The sequence below is a fragment of the Macaca nemestrina genome, chromosome 2 (genome assembly GCF_043159975.1).
Source record: "Macaca nemestrina isolate mMacNem1 chromosome 2, mMacNem.hap1, whole genome shotgun sequence".
In the NCBI taxonomy this organism is placed as follows: Eukaryota; Metazoa; Chordata; class Mammalia; order Primates; family Cercopithecidae; genus Macaca; species Macaca nemestrina.
Window position 1 is genome coordinate 14,077,595 of NC_092126.1, and position 25,054 is coordinate 14,102,648.

Below are 25,054 nucleotides of genomic sequence, written 5' to 3' on the forward strand. Positions count from 1 at the left end.
CACCCTGTAGAGGTGCCTTCTGCCATGACTGTAACTTTCCTGAGGCTTCCCCAGCCATGTGGACCTGTGAGTCAATAAACCTCTTTCCTTTATAAATTACCAAGTCTTGGGCAGTTCCTTCTAGCAGCATGAGAATAGACTAATACACTGGATCATGGGGTACACATAATTTTAGCTTCAGTAGAGGCTGCCAAACAAGTTTCCAAAGGCTCTGTTCAAATTTATACTTCCAACCAGCAGCACGAGAGTTGTAATTACTTAACTTCCTTGCTGACACTTGATATTGTCAATCTTTAATTTTATCCATTTTGGTGGGTATGCTGTGGTATCTCATTGTCGTTTTAATTTACACTTCCCTGATGACTAATGAACTTAAGCAGTTATTGATACATTTATTGGCTATTTGAAGATCTTCCTTTGTGAAGTTATGTCAGACACTTACATACAAGGGGATCTCATTTAACTTTGATTCTAGCCCTGAATGACAGGTGTTGTTATCCCAATTTTACAGACGTTGAAGCTCCAAAAAGCTAAGTAACTTGCCCAAGGTCATGTAGCCAGTAAAGCTGGGGCTTGAACATTTAGCTGTCTGGCTCTAAAGCCTGGGGGTGGTTTCTACTATAAAGTCAGGCTCTTCTAGAAAAATATGTCTGTTGAGCCACCATTTCCTCATCTGTAATACAGGGGCGGTGATAGTAACTACCTCATGCAATCATTGTGAAGATTAACTGAAACAAAGCGCAGTGCACAGCACACACCAAGAGCTCATTACATCATACGTCACACTTCCTATTGCCTCCTCCTAGCTTGGCACCTTCAAGAGGAACATTTTCCTTTTCTTCTCTGTGAAAATTATCAAAAATTTTCTTATAAAATGGAAGGAAGTGTAGGAATTCTGTCTGCTTGCTTTTGATTTTGCTTTTCATGACAGTCCAAACAAAGATGCCCCTAGAGCTACATCTTCCAAAATCCTGTTGGAGACAAAGCATGCATGCTGTAATGTCAAGGTGCCAGGAGAGGAAGCCTAGGTCCAAATACATTGAGTCTGTTGTCATGTAACTATCTGGAGATCAACTCAGCTGCCCAACCATTGACCTCACTAGTTTGCAGAGAATTCCCAAGTACTCAAGTTCGTTAGTCATCAGGGAAGTGTAAATTAAAGCCACAATAAGCTATTACTTTATACCCACCAGAAGAGATAAAATTTAAAAGATTGACAATATCAAGGGTTAGGTGTCTGTTTTCTCCTCTCTGGTGGCCCTTCAGATATACTTTAGCTGCAGATTTCAAAGAATGGGAACAAGTTATTGATTCCCTGTTATTAAAAATCAGAATGAGGAGTCACAGACATTCAGTTCAGTAACATGCCCAGTCAATCTGAAAAGACTAAATCATTGAAGGAATCTAACATTATTAAATAAATCTCTAATGGCTTCAGTTGGGCAAGTTGAAAAATAATTATTCTGGAATTCTAAGAGTCAGTATGGTCTCTCGTGTGTTTCCTGCTACTTTTCCCCTAAGTTAACAAGACTTACCAAACTCTTCTAAGAAACAAATCCCCAGCCTCTTATGAGGCACCCAAGGCTGTAATGGGAACCACCTTGTCACCTGACAGCAACTTAGCAAATGTGAGACCCTTTCTACCTGTGCAGCCAGACACAACCTAGAAATAAATAGTTTTATACAATAACCAAAGTTTTATTTATGCAATGAAACAAAAAATAATAACTTTTAAAAGTAAACAAAACAAAGAGCTGAGTAGGAGAATATAATAAGGGAAACTGACTTTAGGCAAAGTGGATGGAAATACTGTGCTGAAGAAATTACATTTAAGCTGAGACTTAAAAGAATACAAGTAACTAGTCAAGTCACGAGGAATGGGGAAGAGTGTCTGAAAGTAAGCAGTTTGTTCAAGAAGCTAAAAGACCAGTGTAGCTAGACTGAGGAGCATACACAACTAGGCTGATGAAAATGGCAGGGGTCATATCATGCCAGGTCTTATAAGTCATGAAAAGAAGTCTGGATTTTATTGTAAAGGCAAAAACCAATTGAAAGATTTAAAGCAGGAAGAACGACATGGTCAACACTGTATATTTTTAGAGGAGCATTCTGCCTGCTGGGAGGAAGACAGCAATAATGGAAGCAGAGTGAGAATGGAATCAGAGCCAGCTGGGAGTCTGCTACAATAACGCAGGCAAGAAATGTTAGTGATGCAGGTCAAGAAAATGATATTGGACAGGGAGGAAAGAGAGGACTCCAGTTATATTTTGCAGATTGAATCAATAAAACTTCCTAATGGATTAGAAACAGGAAGGGAAGAGGGAAATCAAGGATGATGCTTTGGCTTCTGGCTTGAGTAGCTGGGTGGATGTTGGTTCTGTGAACTGAGAAAGAACAAACTGAGGGAAGGAAGCAGGGCAGGTGAAGGCCAGATCAAGACATTGGCTTTGGGCAGCTTAAATCTGAGATAGCTAAGAAATATTCAGCTGCAGATGGCAGGTGAGTAGTTGGATATGTGATTCTGCAATACAGAGAGAGACAGAGATCTAGGCTGGGCTGGAAATATAAATCTGGTGTAACACTAGCCCAAAAACAACATTTAGACACATGGGAATGGATGGCATCAAGAAAAAGAATAGAGAGAGGAAATGACAGCCCAAACTAAGCTGAGAAGAGCCCCGATATTTTGTGGTCTGGTCAAGAGAAAAGATAAAGGAAACTTTTAAAAGACAAAGAGGAACAACAGCAGGAGAGGGGGTATGCCAGAAGCCACTATAATCTGGTTTCGACCACCACTGCTCCACTGAGAACAACCTGCCAGAGTCACCTATGGCCTCCATATAGCCAAATCCCAGGAAAACTTTTAGTCTTCATCATCAACAAAGAAGACTTCAGTCTCAGCTTCCTGAAACACACTCCCTTCTTGGCTTCCATTATGTTTTCAGCTGAAATTAACAACCACCTCAACCAAACAAAATGGATTATCTTGTATAACTGGAAGCATCTCCAGAGGTAGATCAGCCTTCAGAGCTGGCTGATTCATCAGCTTAATGTCTTCAGGGACACAAGCTCTGTCTGCCTCTCAGCTTTGCTATCTGTGCTATCAGGAACCTCTGAGAGAAAGGGACAAAAGAGAGAAAAGAAGCAAAAGGATTTCATGTTCAAAAAGAAGTTAGAACCCTTGGATCCTTCCCCAATTTCATCTAACTAGGGGACTATATCCACCCTCACTCAACTCTGGATGTTTATACTTTAGAGCAACAGTTCTCAAATTTTTAGCCTCAGGTCTACTTTACAGTCTTCAATATCATTGAGGACCCCAAAGAGCTTTAGTTTATGATGATTACAAATACTGCTATTTGTCATATGATAAATTAAAACTGAAGTATTTAAAATATTCACTTATTAATTCACTTCAAAAATAACAATAATAAACCCATTCCACATTAATATAAATATTTTCTGAAAAACAACTTTATTTCCCAAATCAAAAAAACGTTAACTAGAAGAGTGGCATTATTTTATATTTTTCAAATCTCATTAATACCTGGCTTAGTAGAAGATAGCTGATCTACTGTCTGTTTCTGCATTCAATCTCTTATGATACCATGTAGCCTCTGAAAAACTTCACTGTACACACCTGAATGAGAATGGAAGGGGCAAATACAATCTTGGTGTTATTATGAAAACAGCTATCATCTTGCTGACCCCCTGAAAAAGTCTCAAGGATCCCCTAGGGGTCCACAAACCATACGTTGAGAATCAATGCTCTAAAGAGGATAAAAGTGGAAATCTCTGGACTGGAGAAACCAGAAACAATTGAGGGACAAACTTACTGTACCAAAAACATGAGCATTAACTAAAAAGCCCCTACATTAAATGTGAAAATTCAATCTCATCTCCCTTTCCCAGACTCCAGCCCACCTTACATTCCAGGATACTATCAGTCAAGCTGAATCCTTCAACCAGAGGACCTAAACCCCTTCTCAGGATTCCAGCCAGTCTAATAGAGAAGGTCTGAAGATACTGATATCAGGAGTTCCACAGTGAAATGGTACAATCTTCAAACTATGATGAAACCCATGAATGGCAACATAGAACTTCAAATGAGCTTTTTATCTCTATCTTTTTGTTAAAACTTTATTGTGGTATAATTGATATACAATAAACTGCACATATTTAAAGGGTACAATGTAATGAGTTCTCACAGATGTATATACTCATTAAACTTTTACTAAAATCAAGACAATGAACATTTCTATCACTCCTAATAGTGTCCTCAGGCCCTTTTGGAATCCATTTCTTCCTCCTCCCCTGACATTGGGCAACCACTAATCTGTTTTCTAACACTATGGATTCGTTTGCTTTTTCTAGAATTTTATATAAATAGAATCCTATAGTATGTACTCTTTTGGTGGTCAGGGAGCATCTGGCTGCTTTCATTCACCAATTTCTCAAAATAGAAACAATTTTTAAAATCTTGGAACTGCTGAAAAACAATCTGGGGCACATAATCTGTGATTTAGAAGTGGGGAAAGGAGGGAATCTGTGGAAAGCAGGTACCACTTGGGAGAGATTCCCAAGCAGGCAGAGTAAGCAAGTCTATTATAAGGGATTCCATATTCCCCAAAATATTCCCCTCATATGATCTGAATTTTTTATGAGCTTTTTGATGCTCTTCTTAATTACCAGCAGACAATCAAGGTAACAAGATACCTTGTGAGGAAAGCCTGTAACATGAATAATAAAAAAGACAACAAACATGCAGAGGAAAAATTAGAGGAAGCAGAGACTACACAAGAAGATCAACTCTTTTAAAAACTATCATTAATATCCTCAGAGAAAATACTGTATGTATTAAAAAGAAAAGAATGTATTTTAAAATATTCAAAGAAGAAAAACAGAGCCCTTTGGAAATTAATAATACAACAGAAATGAAAACCCCAATAGAAGTCTTGGAAAGTGAAGTTGAGAAAACCTCCCAGAAACTACAACAGTAGACAAAGAGATGGAAAAAGAGCGGGGGTGGGGCCGAGATGGCCAACTAGAAGCAGCAGAGATCAGAGGCTCCATTTGAAAAGAACCATAATACCATGTGAATCCTACACCAGCAACCAAGGTATCCAGGTTCTCATCAGAATTGACTAGGTGGCTGGCGTGATCCATGGAGAGTAAGGAAGAGCAGCGTGGCGCAGCAGCCCACCTGACAGCCACTTGAGGCAACGGAGCCCCCACCCCCCAGCCAAGGGAGGCAGTGAGTGAGCGTGCTACCCAATTGGGGAAACAGCACTTTTTCCACAAAACTCTGTAACCCACGAATCGGAAGATCCCACTCGCAAACCCACGCCACTGAGACCTTGGGTCCCAACCCCAGAGCCATGCAGATTCTCAACAGCCTCTCAGCTAGAATCTGCTTAAGCCTGCTGAGTTCCCAGGGGGAGGGGTGACCAGCATCACACCTGCAACTGCCTGTTCTCTTAAGTCCTTTGAGCTCCTTTGTGGGAGGAGCAGCAGCCAGTACTGAGACTCAGAACTGCCTAACACACAAAGCTCCCTGGATAGGGGAAGGGCAGCATCCATCTCTATAGCTCCAGGCCACACTTTTCCCCTGCTGGAGCCAGGGAGGCTGGACTGCTCAGTCCCAAGAGGTGTCCCCCACAACCCAACACACCACTGTGCACACTGTAGCCAGAGCACCTCTTTAGGCCTGACCCAGACCCATCCTTCCTCAATGGGCAGGGCCTCCCTGCAAGAACTCCAACAACTCCAGCCAGAGGCTCAGGGACAGAACCCTCATCTCCCTGGGCCTGAGACCCTAGAGGGAGGGATGGCTGCAGTCTCTGTGGACCAATAGACTTAGCCTTTCCTCCTAGGAGTTCTGAGGAATCCGGGCAGCCCAGATGAGCGGGCTCTCCCACAACAAAGCATACCCTCTCCACCAAGAGACAGTCAAAGTGCTTCATTAAACAAGTCCTGTTCCCCATGCCACCCAACGGAGTGAGACCTTCCAACAGGAGTTGTCAGACACCCTATACAGGAGTGATCCTACTGGCATCAGGTTGGTGCCCCTCGAGGTCAGAGATCCCAGAAGAAGAAGGCAACCATCTTTGCTGCTTTCCAGCCTCCCTGAGTAACATCTCCAGGCACAGGAGCCAACCAGATGAATAGGGCCTGAAGTGAACCCCCAGCAAACCACAGCAGCCTTATGGAAGGGGGACCTCACCATTGAAAGAAAAACAAACAGAAAGCAACAACAACAGCATCAACAACAAAAAAAGTCCCCACAAAAACTCCATCCAAGCGTCAGCAGCCTCAAAGATCAAAACTAGACGAACTCATGAAGATGAGAAAGAATCAATGAAAAAATGCTGAAGACCCAAAGTGCCCCTCCTCCAAACAATCGCAGTCTCTCTCCAGCAAGGGCACAGAACTGGATGGAAGATGAGATGGACCAATTGACAGAAGCAGGCTTCAGAAGATGGGCAATAAAAATCTCTACTGAGCTAATGGAGCATGTTCTAACCCAAGGCAAAGAATCTAAGAACCTTGATAAAAGGTTAAAGGAGCTGCTAGTTAGAATAACCAGTTTAGAGTGGAACACAAATGACCTGATGGAGGTGAAAAAAACAGCACTAGAACTTTGTGAAGCATACATAAGTATCAACAGTCAAATCAACCAAGTGGAAGAAAGGATATCAGAGTTTGAAGACCACTTTGCTGAAATAAAAGACATGCAGAAAAGATTAGAGAAAAAAGAATGAAACTGAACAACAAAGCCTCCAAGAAATATAGGACTATGTAAAAAGATCAAACCTACGATTGATAGGAGTACCTGAAGGAGATGGGGAGAATGGAAACAAGCTGGAAAACACACTTCAAGATATTATCCAAGAAAACTTCCCCAATCTAGCAAGAGAGGCCAACATGCAAATTCAGGAAATACAGAGAACACCACTAAGAGACTCCACGAGAAGATTAACCCCAAGACACATAATCCTCAGATTCACCAAGGTCAAAATGATGGGAAAAAATGTTAAGGGCAGCCTAAGGGCCAGGTCACCTACAAAGGGAAGCCCATCAGACTAACAGCAGATGTCTTAGCAGAAACCCTACAAGCCAGAAGAGATTAGGGGCCAATATTCAGCATTCTTAAAGAAAAGAATTTTCAACCCAGAATTTCATAACCAGTCAAACAAAGCTTCATAGGCAAAGGAGAAATAAAATCCTTCCCAGACAAGCAAATGCTGAGGGATTTCATCATCACCAGGCCTGCCTTGAAAGAGCTCCTGAAGGAAGCACTAAATATGGAAAGGAAAACAACCCAGTACCAGCCACTGCAAAAACACACGAAAATATGAAGATCAATGACCCTATGAAGAAGCTTCATCAACTAGTGTGTAGATAGCATCATGATGACAGGATCAAATTCACACGTAACAATACTAGCCTTGAATGTACATGGGCTAAATGCCCCAATTAAAAGACACAGGCAAATTGGATAAAGAGTCAAGGCCCAATGGTGTGCTGTATTCAGGAGACCCATCTCATTTGCAAAGACACACATAGGCTCAAAATAAAGGGATGGAGGAAAATTTACCAAGCAAATAGAAAGCAAAAAAAAAAAAAAAAAGCAGAAGTTGCAATCCTAGTCTCTGAGAAAACAGACTTTAAACTAACAAAGATCAAAAAGACAAAGGAGGGCATTACGTAATGGTAAAGGGATCAATTCAACAAGAAGAGCTAACTATCCTAAATATACATGCACCCAATACAAGAGCACCTGGATTCATAAAACAAGTTCTTAGAGACCTACAAAGAGACTTAGACTCCCACACAATAAGAGTGGGAGACTTTAACACCCCACTGTCAATGTTAGATCAGCAAGACAGAAAATTAACAAGGATATTCAGGACTTGAACTCTGCTCTGGATCAAGTGGACCTAACAGACATCTACATAACTCTCTACCCCAAATCAACAGAATATACATTATTCTCAGTGCCACATGGCACTTGTTCTAAAATGGATCACATAATTGGAAGTAAAACACTCCTCAGCCAATGTAAAAGAACTGAAATCACAACAACAGTCTCTCAGACCACAGTGCCATCAAATCAGAACTCAGGATTAAGAAACTCACTCAAAGAGTCCCCGCAGTGCCGGTCGGGAGCGCAGCTCGGCTCAGCTAGGCGCCCACGGCGGGAGCAGCCTGCGAGTGGTCGGGCGTGGCGGCTGGACGAGCGCCCCTCGCTGCCCGGTGCTCTCCCCGCCGCCCCCCATGAGCGCAGCCCCCAGCGCCATGCACGGCTGGCAGAAGGACACCACGTTTGCCAAGATCTTCGTGGGCGGCCTGCCGTACCACATCACTGACGCCTAGCTCAGGAAGTCCTTCGAGGGCTTCAGCGACATGGAGGAGGCTGTAGTCGTCACCGACCGCCAGACGGGCAAGTCCCGCGGCTACGGTTTCGTGACCACGGCCGACCGGGCGGCAGCTGAGAGGGCTTGCAAAGACCCGAACCCCATCATTGACGGCCGCAAGGCCAACGTGAACCTGGCATATCTGGGCGCCAAGCCGCAGAGCCTCCAGACGGGCTTTGCCATTGGGGTGCAGCAGCTGCACCCCACCTTGATCCAGCGGACTTAAGGGCTGACCCTGCACTACATGTACCCACCAACCATCGTGCAGCCCAGCGTGGTGATCCTGGCCGCCCCTGTCCCGTCACTGTCCTCACCTTACATTGAGTACACGCCGGCCAGCCCAGCCTATGCCCAGTACCCACTGGCCACCTATAACCAGTACCCATATGCTGCGTCACCTGCCACGGCTGCCAGCTTCATGGGCTACAGCTACCCGGCCACCGTGCCCCAGGCCCTCTCAGTCACAGCCCCCACCACCTTCGTGCAGTACCAGGCGCCGCAGCTGCAGCCCGACGGGATGCAGTGAGGGGTGCTCCTGCCCCGAGGACTGTGGCATTGTCACCTTCACAGCAGACAGAGCTGCCAGGCCATGATGGGCCGGCGACAGCCCGGCTGAGCTTCAGTGAGGTGCCACCAGCACCCAGGCCTCTGAAGACCACTCGGGCACTCCGCCTGCACCCGGGGACAGCGGGGAGATGGCTTCTCTTTAAATCTAGGTCCCATTGTGTCTTGAGGGAGGACATTAAGAATGACTGAGAGCTATTTAAAGACGCAATCCCGGGTTCCTTGCTCACCACGGCAGCCTCTCCTTACACCTTTTCCTGCCTCTCCACACTCCAGGTGCCCTCAGGTTTGTGTCTCCACCGCCGCATCGTGGTGGGGTGTCACAGACCCTCTGCAGTCCCTGGCTGCCCTGGACTGTGCAGAGATGCCTGACTCCAGGGAAACCTGAGGGCAAGAAGTTACTGGACTATTTATTGTAACTTGATGCTCACGAGCTGTGAGCGCAGTTGAGGTGTGAGGACACGGCCTCCTGTTGGAGTCGCACTTTCTCCATCAGGGCACGTGGGCGGCTTCCTCAAGCCCAGAGGAGCTCCCAGGCACACGAGGGCCGCCGGTAACAGGGGGAGCCGACCAAAGACCCCTTTCCAGTCATAGCACTGAAGTTGCAACTTTTTTCTTGTAATTGTTTTGCTACTAAGATAATTTCAGAAGTTCAGTCTATTTTTTCAGCGGATACTGCCGCCGCCAAGAATCCAAAACCTATTTTTGACTTGGAGAGACTTGCTTTTGTTGGTTCCGCCCATGGAGACGATCACAGGGTTTCTGTATAAGAAAGTGTCTGCCGGCTCGCTGGCCAGGATCCTCTCGGTGGGATGGGCACCATAGACAGGAGGCCCTGCAGGCCCGTGCAGGCCACTGTCTGCTGCCACCTGCCAGCGTGGCAGAGTGAGTTGTCTCAGGACCCCATCACTGCGACATTGACGCTCCTCTCCCTTCCCTACCTCCCCAACTCCCCAACCACTGTGGAAGGGGAGAAGGGAGTGACCCACAGCATTCCGGCCACTCAGGGTCTAGACCACAATGGTGCCAGCCTAGGGGGGAAGGGGCCCTCAGCTCTGCCTGCTGGAGCAGTTGAGTGCAGGAGGGTGTGCCTCTTCCCTCTACTTCCGCACCACCTGCTGTGTGCCAGCCCCAGTCGGTTCCTGCCTGTCTTGGGGATTGGTGGAGGGAGGAAGCAGTTCTGCCAGCCGTGGCAGGGCTGCTATGGGGCATCCAGGGCTGTGGGGGTCTGGAGGAGGGGACATGAGGTCAGAGGTATCCTGGCCGAGGGCTGGGGGCCAGCGGGGGGTCTCCCTCCGGACCTACCTCAGGGAGCTGAGCATGCAGGTGTTCCAGGGCAGGCCTTGGACACAGTCAAGGCCCAGAGAATAAAGGTAGCTAATCTCATAATAATATTTTTATTAGAATGTTCTGATGATAAAAATAAAACTTGTTTTCTTTTAAAAAAAAAAAAAAAGGAAAGAAACTCACTCAAAACCACACAATTACATGGAAATTGAACAACCTGCTTCTGAGTGACTCCTGGGTAAATAATGAAAATAAGGCAGAAATCAAGAAGTTCTTTGAAACCAATGAGAACAGAGACAACATACAAGAATCTCTGAGACACAGCTAAAACAGTGTTAAGAGGGAAATTTGTAGCACTAAATGCCCACATCAGAAAGCTAGAAAAATCTCAAATCAACACCCTTATATCACAAGTAAAAGAGCTAGAGAAGCAAGAGCAAACTAATCCAAAAGTTAGCAGAAGGTAAGAAATAACTAAGATCAGAGCAGAACTGAAGGAGATAGAGACATGAAAAACCCTCCAAAACATCAGTGAATCCAGGAGCTGATTTTTTGAAAAAATTAACAAATAGATAGACCACCAGCTCGACTAATGACAAAAGAGAGAAGAATCAAACAGACACAATAAAAAAAATGATAAAGGGGATATCACCACTGACTCCACAGAAATACAAACTACCATCAGCAAATACTATAAACAACTCTATGCAAATAAACTAGAAAATCTAAAAGAAATGAATAAATTCCTGGACACATACACCCTCCCAAGACTATACCAGGAAGAAATTGAATCCCTGAATAGGCCAATAACAAGTTCTGAAATTGAGGCAGTAATTAATACCCTCTCAACCAAAAAAGTCCAGGACCAGACAGATTCACAGCTGAATTCTACCAGAGGTACAAAGAGGAGCTGATACCATTCTTTCTGAAACTATTCCAAATAATTTAAAAGGAGGGACTCCTCCCTAACTCATTTTATGAAGCCAGCATCATCCTGATACCAAAACCTGGCAGACACACAACAAAAAAAGGAAACTTCAGGCCAATATCTCTGATGAACATCCATGTGAAAATCTTCAATAAAATACTGGTAAACTGAATCCAGCAGCATACCAAAAAACTTATCCACCATGATCCAGTTGGCTTCATCCCTGGGATGCAAAGCTGGTTCAACATACACAAATGAATAAACATAATCCATCACATAAGCAGAACCAAAGACAAGAACTACATGATTATCTCAATAGATGCAGAAAAGGACTTCAATAAAATTCAACATCCCTTCATACTAAAAACTCTCAATAAACTAAGTATTAATGGAACATATCTAAAAATAATAAGAGCTGTTTATGACAAACCTACATCCAATATCATACTGAATGGGCAAAAGTTGGAAGCATTCCCTTTGAAAACCAACACAAGACAAGGATGCCCTCTCTCACCACTGCTATTCAACATAGTATTGGAAGTTCTGGCCAGGGCAATCAGGTAAGATAAAGAAATAAAGGGTATTCAAATAGAAAGAGAGGAAGTCAAATGTCTCTGTTTGTGGAGGATTCTATATTTAGAAAACCCCATTGTCTCAGCCCAAAAACTACTTAAGCTGATAAGCAACTTCAGCAAAGTTTCAGGATACAAAATCAGTGTTCAAAAATCACAAGCATTCCTTTACCCCAACAATAGACAAGCAGAGAGCCAAATCACAAATGAACTTCCATTCACAATTGCTACAAAGAGAAGAAAATACCAGGAATACAGCTAACAAAGGATGTGAAGGATCTCTTCAAGGAGAACTACAAAACCACTGCTCAAAGAAATAAGAGAGGTCACAAACAAATGGAAAAACATTCCATACTCATGGATAGGAAGAATCAATATCATGAAAATGGTCATACTGCCCAAAGTAATTTATAGATTCAATGCTATTCCCATCAAATTACCATTGACATTCTTCATAGAATTAGAAAAAAATACTTTACATTTCATATGAAATCAAAAAAACTCATAGAGCCAAGACAATCCTAGGCAAAAAGAACAAAGCTGGAGGCATTATGCTACCTGACTTCAAACTACACTACAAGGCTACGGTAACCAAAACAGTGTGGTACTGATACCAAAACAGACATATAGACCGATAGAACAGAACAGAGCCCTCAGAAATAACACTGCACATATACAACCATCTCATCTTCTACAAACCTGACAAAAACAAGCAATGAAGCAATGGGGAAAGAATCTCCTATTCAATAAACGATGCTGGGAAAACTGGCTAGCCATATGCAGAAAACAAACTGGACCCCTTCCTTACACCTTATATAAAAATTAACTCAAGATGAATAAAGACTTAAATGCAAAACCCAAAACCATAAAAATCCCTAGAAGAAAACCTAGGCAATACCATTCAAGACGTATGCATGGGCAAAGTCTTCATGACAAAAATGCCGAAAGCAATTGCAACAAAAGACAAAATTGACAAATGGGATCTAACTAAACTAAAAGTCTTCTACACAGCAAAAAGAACTATCATCAGAGTGAGCAGGCAACCTACAGAATGGGGGAAAATTTTTGCAATCTACCCATCTGACAAATGCCTAATATCCAGAATCTACAAGGAATGCAAACATATTTACAAGAAAAAAACAAACAAACCCATCAAAAAGTGGGCAAAGGATATGAACAAGGCACTTCTCAAAAGAAGACATTTATGTGGCCAACAAACACATGAAAAAAAAACTCAACATCACTGATCATTAGAGAATTGCAAATCAAAGTCACAATGAGATACCATCTCACGCCACTCAGAGTGGAGATTATTAAAAAGTCAAGAAACAACAGATGCTGGTGAGGCTGTGGAGAAACAGGAATGCTCTTACACTGTTGGTGGGAATGTATATTAGTTCAACCATTGTCGAAGACACTATGGCAATTCCTCAAGGATCTAGAACCAGAAATACCATTTGACCCAGCAATCTCATTACTAGGTATATACCCAAAGGAATATAAATCATTCCATTATAAAGACACATACACACATATTTTTTTCACTACACTTTAAGTTCTGGGATACATGTGCAGAACGTGCAGGTTTGTTACGTAGGTATACATGTGCCATGGTGGTTTGCTGTACCCATCAACCCATCATCTAGGTTTTAAGCCCTGCATGCATTAGGTGTTTCTCCTAATGCTATCTCTTCCCTTGTCCCGCACCCCCTGACAGGCCCCAGCGTGTGACGTTCCCCTCCCTGTGTTCGTGTGTTCCCATTGTTCAACTCCCAGTTATGAGTGCAAATGTGAGGTGTTTGGTTTTCTGTTCCTGTGTTCGTTTGCTGAGAATGATGGTTTCCAGCTTCATCCATTTCCATGCAAAGGACATGAACTCATTCTTTTTTAAAACTGCATAGTATTCCATGGTGCATATGTGCCACATTTTCTTTATACAGTCTATCATTGATGGCCATTTGAGTCGGGTTGTAATAACAGCAAAGACTTGGAACCAACCCAAATGCCCATCAATGATAGACTAGATAAACAAAATGTGGCACATATACACCATGGAGTCATTAAAAAGGATGAGTTCACATCCTTTGCAGGGATATGGAGGAAGCTGGAAACTATCATTCGCAGCAAACTTACACAGGAACAGAAAACCAAACACCATATGTTCCTACTCATAAGTAGGAGTTGAACAATGAGAATGCATAGACACAGGGAGGGGAACATCACACACGGGGGCCTGTCTGGGGGTGGGGAGCAAAGGGAGGGAACTTAGAGGACAGGTCAATAGGTGCAGCAAACCACCATGGCACACACATACCTACGTAACAAACCTGCACGTTCTGCACATGTATCCCAGGACTTAAAGTAAAATTTTTTGAAAAAGAAATAAAAAGATAAGAATGACTCCAGGGGGCGGAGCAAGATGGCCGAATAGGAACAGCTCCAGTCTCCAACTCCCAGTGCGAGCGACACAGAAGACCGGTGATTTCTGCATTTTCAACTGAGGTACTGGGTTCATCTCACTGGGGAGTGCCGGACGATCGGTGCTGGTCAGCTGCTGCAGCCCGACCAGCGAGAGCTGAAGCAGGGCGAGGCATCACCTCACCTGGGAAGTGCAAGGGGGAAGGGAATCCCTTTTCCTAGCCAGGGGAACTGAGACACACAACACCTGGAAAATCGGGTAACGCCCACCCCAATACTGCGCTTTAAGCAAACAGGCACACCAGGAGATCATATCCCACACCTGGCCGGGAGGGTCCCACACCCACGGAGCCTCCCTCATTGCTAGCACAGCAGTCTGTGATCTACCGGCAAGGCAGCAGCGAGGCTGGGGGAGGGGCGCCCGCCATTGCTGAGGCTTAAGTAGGTAAACAAAGCTGCTGGGAAGCTCGAACTGGGTGGAGCTCACAGCAGCTCAAGGAAACCTGCCTGTCTCTGTAGACTCCACCTCTGGTGACAGGACACAGTAAACAGTAACAAACGGAACAGAAACCTCTGCAGACGCAAACGACTCTGTCTGACAGCTTTGAAGAGAGCAGTGGATCTCCCAACACGGAGGTTGAGATCTGAGAAGGGACAGACTCCCTGCTCAAGTGGGTCCCTGACCCCTGAGTAGCCTAACTGGGAGACATCCCCCACTAGGGGCAGTCTGACACCCCACACCTCACAGGGTGGAGTACACCCCTGAGAGGAAGCTTCCAAAGCAAGAATCAGACAGGTACACTCGCTGTTCAGAAATATTCTATCTTCTGCAGCCTCTGCTGCTGATACCCAGACAAACAGGGTCTGGAGTGGACCTCAAGCAATCTCCAACAGACCTACAGCTGAGGGTCCTGACTGTTAGAAGGAAAACTATCAAACAGGAAGGACACCTACACCAAAACCCCGTCAGTACATCACCATCATCAAAGACCAGAGGCAGATAAAACCACAAAGATGGGGAAAAAGCAGGGCAGAAAAGCTGGAAATTCAAAAAATAAGAGCGCATCTCCCCCGGCAAAGGAGCGCAGCTCATCGCCAGCAACGGATCAAAGCTGGATGGAGAATGACTTTGACGAGATGAGAGAAGAAGGCTTCAGTCCATCAAATTTCTCAGAGCTAAAGGAGGAATTACGTACCCAGCGTAAAGAAACTAAAAATCTTGAAAAAAAAGTGGAAGAATTGATGGCTAAAGTAATTAATGCAGAGAAGGTCATAAACGAAATGAAAGAGATGAAAACCATGACACGAGAAATACGTGACAAATGCACAAGTTTCAGTAACCGACTCGATCAACTGGAAGAAAGAGTATCAGCGATTGAGGATCAAATGAATGAAATGAAGCGAGAAGAGAAACCAAAAGAAAAAAGAAGAAAAAGAAATGAACAAAGCCTGCAAGAAGTATGGTATTATGTAAAAAGACCAAATCTACGTCTGATTGGGGTGCCTGAAAGTGAGGGGGAAAATGGAACCAAGTTGGAAAACACTCTTCAGGATATCATCCAGGAGAACTTCCCCAACCTAGTAGGGCAGGCCAACATTCAAATCCAGGAAATACAGAGAACGCCACAAAGATACTCCTCGAGAAGAGCAACTCCAAGACACATAATTGCCAGATTCACCAAAGTTGAAATGAAGGAAAAAATCTTAAGGGCAGCCAGAGAGAAAGGTCGGGTTACCCACAAAGGGAAGCCCATCAGACTAACAGCAGATCTCTCGGCAGAAACTCTACAAGCCAGAAGAGAGTGGGGGCCAATATTCAACATTCTTAAAGAAAAGAATTTTAAACCCAGAATTTCATATCCAGCCAAACTAAGTTTCATCAGTGAAGGAGAAATAAAATCCTTTACAGATAAGCAAATGCTTAGAGATTTTGTCACCACTAGGCCTGCCTTACAAGAGACCCTGAAGGAAGCACTAAACATGGAAAGGAACAACCAGTACCAGCCATTGCAAAAACATGCCAAAATGTAAAGACCATCGAGGCTAGGAAGAAACTGCATCAACTAACGAGCAAAATAACCAGTTAATATCATAATGGCAGGATCAAGTTCACACATAACAATCTTAACCTTAAATGTAAATGGACTAAATGCTCCAATTAAAAGACACAGACTGGCAAACTGGATCAAGAGTCAAGACCCATCAGTCTGCTGTATTCAGGAGACCCATCTCACACGCAGAGACATACATAGGCTCAAAATAAAGGGATGGAGGAAGATTTACCAAGCAAATGGAGAACAAAAAAAAGCGGGGGTTGCAATACTAGTCTCTGATAAAACAGACTTTAAACCATCAAAGATCAAAAGAGACAAAGAAGGACATTACATAATGGTAAAGGGATCAATTCAACAGGAAGAGCTAACTATCCTAAATATATATGCACCCAATACAGGAGCACCCAGATTCATCAAGCAAGTCCTTAGAGACTTACAAAGAGACTTAGACTCCCATACAATAATAACGGGAGACTTTAAAACCCCACTGTCAACATTAGACAGATCAACGAGACAGAAAGTTAACAAGGATATCCAGGAATTGAACTCATCTCTGCAGCAAGCAGACCTAAGAGACATCTATAGAACTCTCCACCCCAAATCAACAGAATATACATTCTTCTCAGCACCACATCGTACTTACTCCAAAATTGACCACGTAATTGGAAATAAAGCACTCCTCAGCAAATGTACAAGAACAGAAATTGTAACAAACTGTCTCTCAGACCACAGTGCAATCAAACTAGAACTCAGGACTAAGAAACTCAATCAAAACCGCTCAACTACATGGAAACTGAACAACCTGCTCCTGAATGACTACTGGGTACATAACAAAATGAAGGCAGAAATAAAGATGTTCTTTGAAACCAATGAGAACAAAGATACAACATACCAGAATCTCTGGGACACATTTAAAGCAGTGTGTAGAGGGAAATTTATAGCACTAAATGCCCACAAGAGAAAGCAGGAAAGATCTAAAATTGACACTCTAACATCGCAATTAAAAGAACTAGAGAAGCAAGAGCAAACTCATTCGAAAGCTAGCAGAAGGCAAGAAATAACTAAGATCAGAGCAGAACTGAAGGAGATAGAGACACAAAAAACCCTCCAAAAAATCAATGAATCCAGGAGTTGGTTTTTTGAAAAGATCAACAAAATTGACAGACCACTAGCAAGACTAATAAAGAAGAAAAGAGAGAAGAATCAAATCGACGCAATTAAAAATGATAAAGGGGATATCACCACCGACCCCACAGAAATACAAACTACCATCAGAGAATACTATAAACACCTCTACGCAAATAAACTGGAAAATCTAGAAGAAATGGATAATTTCCTGGACACTTACACTCTTCCAAGACTAAACCAGGAAGAAGTTGAATCCCTGAATAGACCAATAGCAGGCTCTGAAATTGAGGCAATAATTAATAGCCTACCAACCAAAAAAAGTCCAGGACCAGATGGATTCACAGCTGAATTCTACCAGAGGTACAAGGAAGAGTTGGTACCATTCCTTCTGAAACTATTCCAATCAATAGAAAAAGAGGGAATCCTCCCTAACTCATTTTATGAGGCCAACATCATCCTGATACCAAAGCCTGGCAGAGACACAACAAAAAAAGAGAATTTTAGACCAATATCCCTGATGAACATCGATGCAAAAATCCTCAATAAAATACTGGCAAACCGGATTCAGCAACACATCAAAAAGCTTATCCACCATGATCAAGTGGGCTTCATCCCTGGGATGCAAGGCTGGTTCAACATATGCAAATCAATAAACATAATCCAACATATAAACAGAACCAAAGACAAGAACCACATGATTATCTCAATAGATGCAGAAAAGGCTTTTGACAAAATTCAACAGCCCTTCATGCTAAAAACGCTCAATAAATTCGGTATTGATGGAACGTACCTCAAAATAATAAGAGCTATTTATGACAAACCCACAGCCAATATCATACTGAATGGGCAAAAACTGGAAAAATTCCCTTTGAAAACTGGCACAAGACAGGGATGCCCTCTCTCACCACTCCTATTCAACATAGTGTTGGAAGTTCTGGCTAGGGCAATCAGGCAAGAGAAAGAAATCAAGGGTATTCAGTTAGGAAAAGAAGAAGTCAAATTGTCCCTCTTTGCAGATGACATGATTGTATATTTAGAAAACCCCATTATCTCAGCCCAACATCTCCTTAAGCTGATAAGCAACTTCAGCAAAGTCTCAGGATACAAAATTAATGTGCAAAAATCACAAGCATTCTTATACACCAGTAACAGACAAACAGAGAGCCAAATCAGGAATGAACTTCCATTCACAATTGCTTCAAGGAGAATAAAATACCTAGGAATCCAACTGACAAGGGATGTAAAGGACCTCTTCAAGGAGAACTACAAAACACTGCTCAGTGAAATAAAAGAGGACACAAACAAATGGAAGAACATACCATGCTCATGGATAGGAAGAATCAATATCGTGAAAATGGCCATACTGCCCAAGGTAATTTATAGATTCAATGCCATCCCCATCAAGCTACCAATGAGTTTCTTCACAGAATTGGAAAAAACTGCTTTAAAGTTCATATGGAACCAAAAAAGAGCCCGCATCTCCAAGACAATCCTAAGTCAAAAGAACAAAGCTGGAGGCATCACGCTACCTGACTTCAAACTATACTACAAGGCTACAATAACCAAAACAGCATGGTACTGGTACCAAAACAGAGATATAGACCAATGGAACAGAACAGAGTCCTCAGAAATAATACCACACATCTACAGCCATCTGATCTTTGACAAACCTGAGAAAAACAAGAAATGGGGAAAGGATTCCCTATTTAATAAATGGTGCTGGGAAAATTGGCTAGCCATAAGTAGAAAGCTGAAACTGGATCCTTTCCTTACTCCTTATACGAAAATTAATTCAAGATGGATTAGAGACTTAAATGTTAGACCTAATACCATAAAAATCCTCGAGGAAAACCTAGGTAGTACCATTCAGGACATAGGCATGGGCAAAGACTTCATGTCTAAAACACCAAAAGCAACGGCAGCAAAAGCCAAAATTGACAAATGGGATCTCATTAAACTAAAGAGCTTCTGCACTGCAAAAGAAACTACCATCAGAGTGAACAGGCAACCTACAGAATGGGAGAAAATTTTTGCAATCTACTCATCTGACAAAGGGCTAATATCCAGAACCTACAAAGAACTCAAACAAATTTACAAGAAAAAAACAAACAACCCCATCAAAAAGTGGGCAAAAGATATGAACAGACATTTCTCAAAAGAAGACATTCATACAGCCAACAGACACATGAAAAAATGCTCATCATCACTGGCCATCAGAGAAATGCAAATCAAAACCACAATGAGATACCATCTCACACCAGTTAGAATGGCGATCATTAAAAAGTCAGGAAACAACAGGTGCTGGAGAGGATGTGGAGAAATAGGAACACTTTTACACTGTTGGTGGGATTGTAAACTAGTTCAACCATTGTGGAAAACAGTATGGCGATTCCTCAAGGATCTGGAACTAGATGTACCATATGACCCAGCCATCCCATTACTGGGTATATACCCAAAGGATTATAAATTATGCTGCTATAAAGACACATGCACACGTATGTTTATTGCAGCACTATTCACAATAGCAAAGACTTGGAATCAACCCAAATGTCCATCAGTGATAGATTGGATTAAGAAAATGTGGCACATATACACCATGGAATACTATGCAGCCATAAAAAAGGATGAGTTTGGGTCCTTTGTAGGGACATGGATGCAGCTGGAAACCATCATTCTTAGCAAACTATCACAAGAACAGAAAACCAAACACCGCATGTTCTCACTCATAGGTGGGAACTGAACAATGAGAACACTTGGACTCAGGAAGGGGAACATCACACACCGGGGCCTATCATGGGGAGGGGGGAGGGGGGAGGGATTGCATTGGGAGTTATACCTGATGTAAATGATGAGTTGATGGGTGCAGCACACCAACATGGCACAAGTATACATATGTAACAAACTTGCACGTTATGCACATGTACCCTACAACTTAAAGTATAATAATAATAAATTAATTTTAAAAAATAAAATAAAATAAAATAAAAAGAATGACTCCAAACAGCAGGCACTCTGGAAAAAGAGAACAAAGAACATGGTAGAAAGAAATCATCAATAAAATAATTCAAGGAAATAGCCCAGCACTGAAAGATTTGAGTTTCCAAACTGAGAGGTTCACAAAGTACTCAGCACACAAGAAAACAACTGACCCACACCATGACCCATCATTTTAAAATTTCAGGACTTGGGAAATAAAGAGAAGAAGTTATACATTCCTGAGCAGGAAAAAAAATGCTTTCTGTATACAAAGCATCAAGGATCCAAAGAACATTGAACTTCTCAAAAGCAATACCAGATGCTAGACATCAATGTGCAATGTCATCAGGATTGTGAGGGGAAATAATTTCTGATCAAGAATTTTATATCCAAAGTTATAATTAAGTGTGAAGATAAGGACATTTTCTGTCATATAACACTGTCAGTAAAATATCTATAATTTCTCAGCAGGATGTGCTCCACCAAAACAAGAGAGTATGCCAAGAAAGAGGAAGGCATGAAAACCCAGAAATGAAAGAAATTCTCACGGTGATAGTGAAGGGAGATCCCAAGATACAGCTGAATAGAACAATGAGCTCAGTGTGGAGCAGGTCAGAAGACATTTCCTCCGAAAGAGAAAACTGGAAGGGTGGCTAATGTGGTTGAGCATTCTGAGAATAAATTTACACAACTCTGTAAGAGTTTTAAGTAGAACTCGTGATAAATGAATAGAAAATTATGCACTGCTAATGAAAGTGTACACTAGTATAGAATTTTGGAAATCAGACTGGTAGTTTTCAGTGAAATTAGACAATGCACTTATTTTATGACCCAGCATTCTGACTTTGGGCACCATGTTCAGAGAAGATCTCACTGGGGAGCACATGTACAGTGTTGCTTATGGTGGTTAAAAAAAAACCCAGTAACAACTTAGGTAACAACTAAGAAATGGGTAATTGAAAGGTATAGGTAGGTACGCATAGTGAAATATTATGCAACAAGTAGAAGAAATGGACTAGATACATATAGAAATATGGAGAGATCTCAAAAAATTAAGTTGAATGAAAAAAGAACAGGAAAAGATCTATTGCATAATACCATTAATTCAAATACTTTAAAATAGAACAAACATGAACCTATGTATGTAAACAGATGTATGGAAAGTAGAATAGAAAGATATATACCAAAAAAATACACAAAATGGAAGCATATGGGAGGAATGAAAATTAGATTGAAAATTGGGGATAAAGAGGAAAAATACATTTAAAAATTAAAAAGGGCAGCCATAGACCAACAATGATATGGTGTTATAAACTGAGAATAATCAACTCAATTTTCTGCACATGAGATACAAACAAACAAATCAACAAAGGCACATATATCTACCTCATACATTCATCTCTTCCAGTAACACTCTGTCTCACTTACTGCTCCGCAGACATGCAGGCCAACTTCCTATTCCTTGAATTCCATGCTCATTACCACCCACAAAGCCTTTGGACTTCCCATTTCTCCTTCCTGAATTGTTCTTCCTCTTGCTGTTTGCATGGTCAACCCCTTTTCATCTCTCAAGTCTCAACTCAACATTTTACTACCTCAGAAAATATTTTCCTTGCCCCACTATGCAAATTCATCACTCCAACCCTCTTGTTCCTTATCCACAATAGCCTGCTTATTCCTTTAATAGCGACTATCAACATGAAATTTTCATATATTTTCATATATTTATTTGCATATTGTTTGCACTTCTCCACTTTGATAATGTAAACTCTATGAGGGCAGAAATCATATCTATTCCATCGCTCCTGCAGCCCTTGGATCTAGAACAGTGCCTGGTATGTTTTCAGTGTTCCATCATTCATTTGGTAATGTAACTGGTCGCTGAAAATCAGGCCAGAAACAGAGAGGTCATGGTGTTGGAGTCATCAATGTGGATGTTAAAAACACTGAGAATGATGGCAGTGTTTAGGAAGTGTTTAGAAGAATAAGAAAGTAACCAAGTACTGAATTCTCCTGTGAATAAGGGTGAGAGATGAGGCAGACTGTGGACCATACACGAAGGCGTAGAAAAGAATACCATTACCAGATGTATAAGCTTAGAAGGGGCAGATTTTGTGGGCAGTATGGAAAATGCCTGTTTCAAAGCATCACTGGGGAGCAAGAAGGACACTCACTTCACCTCCTGGCTCTTAGATAGGTACTATGTCGGAGAAGAAACAGCCTCCATTTGAGACAACCAAGGGAATACCAAGTTCCAATTAGAGAAAAGAAACAAAAATTCAGAGACAAAGTTAGAGATGAGTTTCTTGATGACACTTCGCTTTCGGAGGGCATAATGGAAGGTGTGGGTTAGATTAGAACAGCGGTTCCCAATCAGGGGTAACTTTGCCCCCCAAATTTGGAAAGGCCTGGAAACATTTTGGTTGTCATAGCTAAGGGGATATTACCAGCACCCAGTGAGTGGAAGTCAGGGATGCTACTAAACATGCACAGGACAGCCCCCCATAACAAAGAGTTATCCAGCCCAAAATGCCAATAGTGCTGGAAACCTTGGGTTAAGAAATCCTGGAACAGAGGATGAATAGAACCACAGAGTATAAAAGTACAGTTGAGGACAGAATGCCAGAGAGACTCAGGCACTTGATAGTCACTGAGGTAAACTCAGCTGGATGGCATGATGAGATTAATCCTGATAGATTCTAATAGGGACTAATAGAATGGGAATGGGAAATCATACCTATTGCTGAACTCTGGAGTTTAACACATAATGGGATTGTGGCTCCATCTAGCATAAGGGAGATGCTGGGCAGCAGCTCTGCAAGACCAGTCCAGTATAATGGAATGCATGGTTGGCATCTCATAGATGTTTGGCTTGGCCAAGATCCCAGGATGCTCCAGGTCTGAAAGTTTGAGTGTCATCTTCTAGGGTATGAGAAATCCTTGGAAAACATTAACACTTAGCGTGCATTGGACCCTCTTACGTGCCACACTGTTCACTGTTATTTTCTTCAATTACCTCTCTTAACAAAAATGGCAAGATGGGAAGGTCTGGGTAAGTTCCATTTTAATGTCACTTTTCTTCAAGGTGCCTATCAGTTAATCAGGAGAAAGAGAAGGAAACGTGAAACAAGAGAGACAATATTTATGAAACTGGTATGTACTAGGTATTGTTCCAGGTACATAATAGCAAATCCCTGTAAAAGAGGGGTTTGGAAACCCATCGTAGAGATGAGCAACCTGAGACTGCAGAGATTATGAGTTTTGTAGAATTCACAACTAGCATAAATTTAAAATCAAAATTATAACCCAGGCCATTGTAACTTTAAAGGCATTGGGATTTCTACCCTGATATCCAGCTCTAAGAATCATACTTCACATGTACAGACAAACTAAATAGTGGATGGATGGATAAACACACAGGTGATGCACAAAGCATCTATATGGCTCATTCACATTTTCCCCCCTACCTTGTCCCCTGGTTATGGTTTTTTGTTTACTCTGCTTTGTTTTGGCTCAGTTTCTTGAAAATATATCAACTTTTGATTACCCATGATAAATAAAAGGGTCAGATAATAGAAATAATTGAAAATAGAAGACAATCCAGATGTAATTTCTATTTAGACTGGGGATTTTGTTCATGCCCTTTTAAACAGAAGATTTGCCAGACTAATTATATTTTATCTTGGCATATATTAAAATTCTTTTTCATTCCTTAAACACATACCAACTGGTGGTGGGTGAAGTAAAGCTAGACACAAGTTGGATGGCAGGGAAAGGCAAGTTGGTACATAATACCTCAGAGCAGAATAATCACAAGCTTTATTACCTTCAAGTGAGTGATGAAGAGTTTATTTATAATCCCAAAAAGAGTTCTTTAAATTTAATAAGAAATAATAAGAGATATTTTTCAGAATCTCTTTAGAAAGATTTTGACTCGCCTGGTTCCTTAAAAGAGTAAATCCCATGCAATCTTTGAGTGAGCACATGGGATTCCGAAAGAAATCAAGTTGGCTTAAGTTGTTTCTGCGGGTTCTCTGCTCATCCTGGCTCAAGCCATCCCCCTAGTGACTCTACTCCCTCCCCCACAAAAAATGTAAGTCAAAATCCTACAGCTTTTCTACCAGATAGGCCAACAGATGCAGTAAGATCCTGGGAGGTAAAGGCTTGAAGAGTTTTCTCTTTGTGGACAAACTCTCTGGTGGCTCTGCAGGGGCCCCTCAGGGACACCTAAGCAATACTGTAAATGAGGTGCAATTGTAGAACTGAAATGCTGAAAAACACAATTTCACCATCGAGTGCTGAAGAATTATGGTTCCCAGGGAAAGCAGCAAGGCATATCCACTATAGAAGGGCAGAAGAGGATCATCTGGATTCTGAGGCTCTTGTGAAGTCCAGTGGGAAGCATGGTAATTGCTCTATTGCCCACACTGCCCCCAGGGAACTTTTACCATTCCTTTCCCAGCACCTCTGCTCAGGACACTGAAATTTCCACATCATATCACCACAGCTAGGCCGAGCATCCATGACTTTTCATCAGAACCAGGGAGTGAGGAAAGGAGCTAGCCCCATATGGAGTGTGCTTGGGTCCAGTTACAGTGTTTGGATGCTTGACTTCACACTTTTATTCCCGGGTGGTACCTGCCCAGCCCAAGAGCCTGACCATAGTGAAGATTTGCTGAGCATCTGTTTAACTCTGGGTTTTGGCCTTGC

General features: G+C 42.3%; 1 long non-coding RNA gene and 1 pseudogene across 6 annotated transcripts in view; one reads left to right on the forward strand and one right to left on the reverse strand.

Moving 5' to 3' along the window:
* LOC105470920 (uncharacterized) overlaps window positions 1–25,054 on the reverse strand; it is a 290,539-nt gene that overhangs the window by 153,395 nt on the left and 112,090 nt on the right. For 4 of the 6 annotated variants that reach the window (XR_011619562.1, XR_011619561.1, XR_011619560.1 and 1 more), the window contains one exon: window positions 3,548–3,640. The exons of the other annotated variants lie outside the window; for them this stretch is intronic. This is a non-coding gene — a long non-coding RNA (uncharacterized lncRNA). The remainder of the gene's footprint in view (window positions 1–3,547; window positions 3,641–25,054) is intronic. 6 annotated transcript variants of the gene reach the window in all.
* LOC105470923 (RNA-binding protein 38 pseudogene) lies at window positions 8,287–9,149 on the forward strand (annotated as a pseudogene).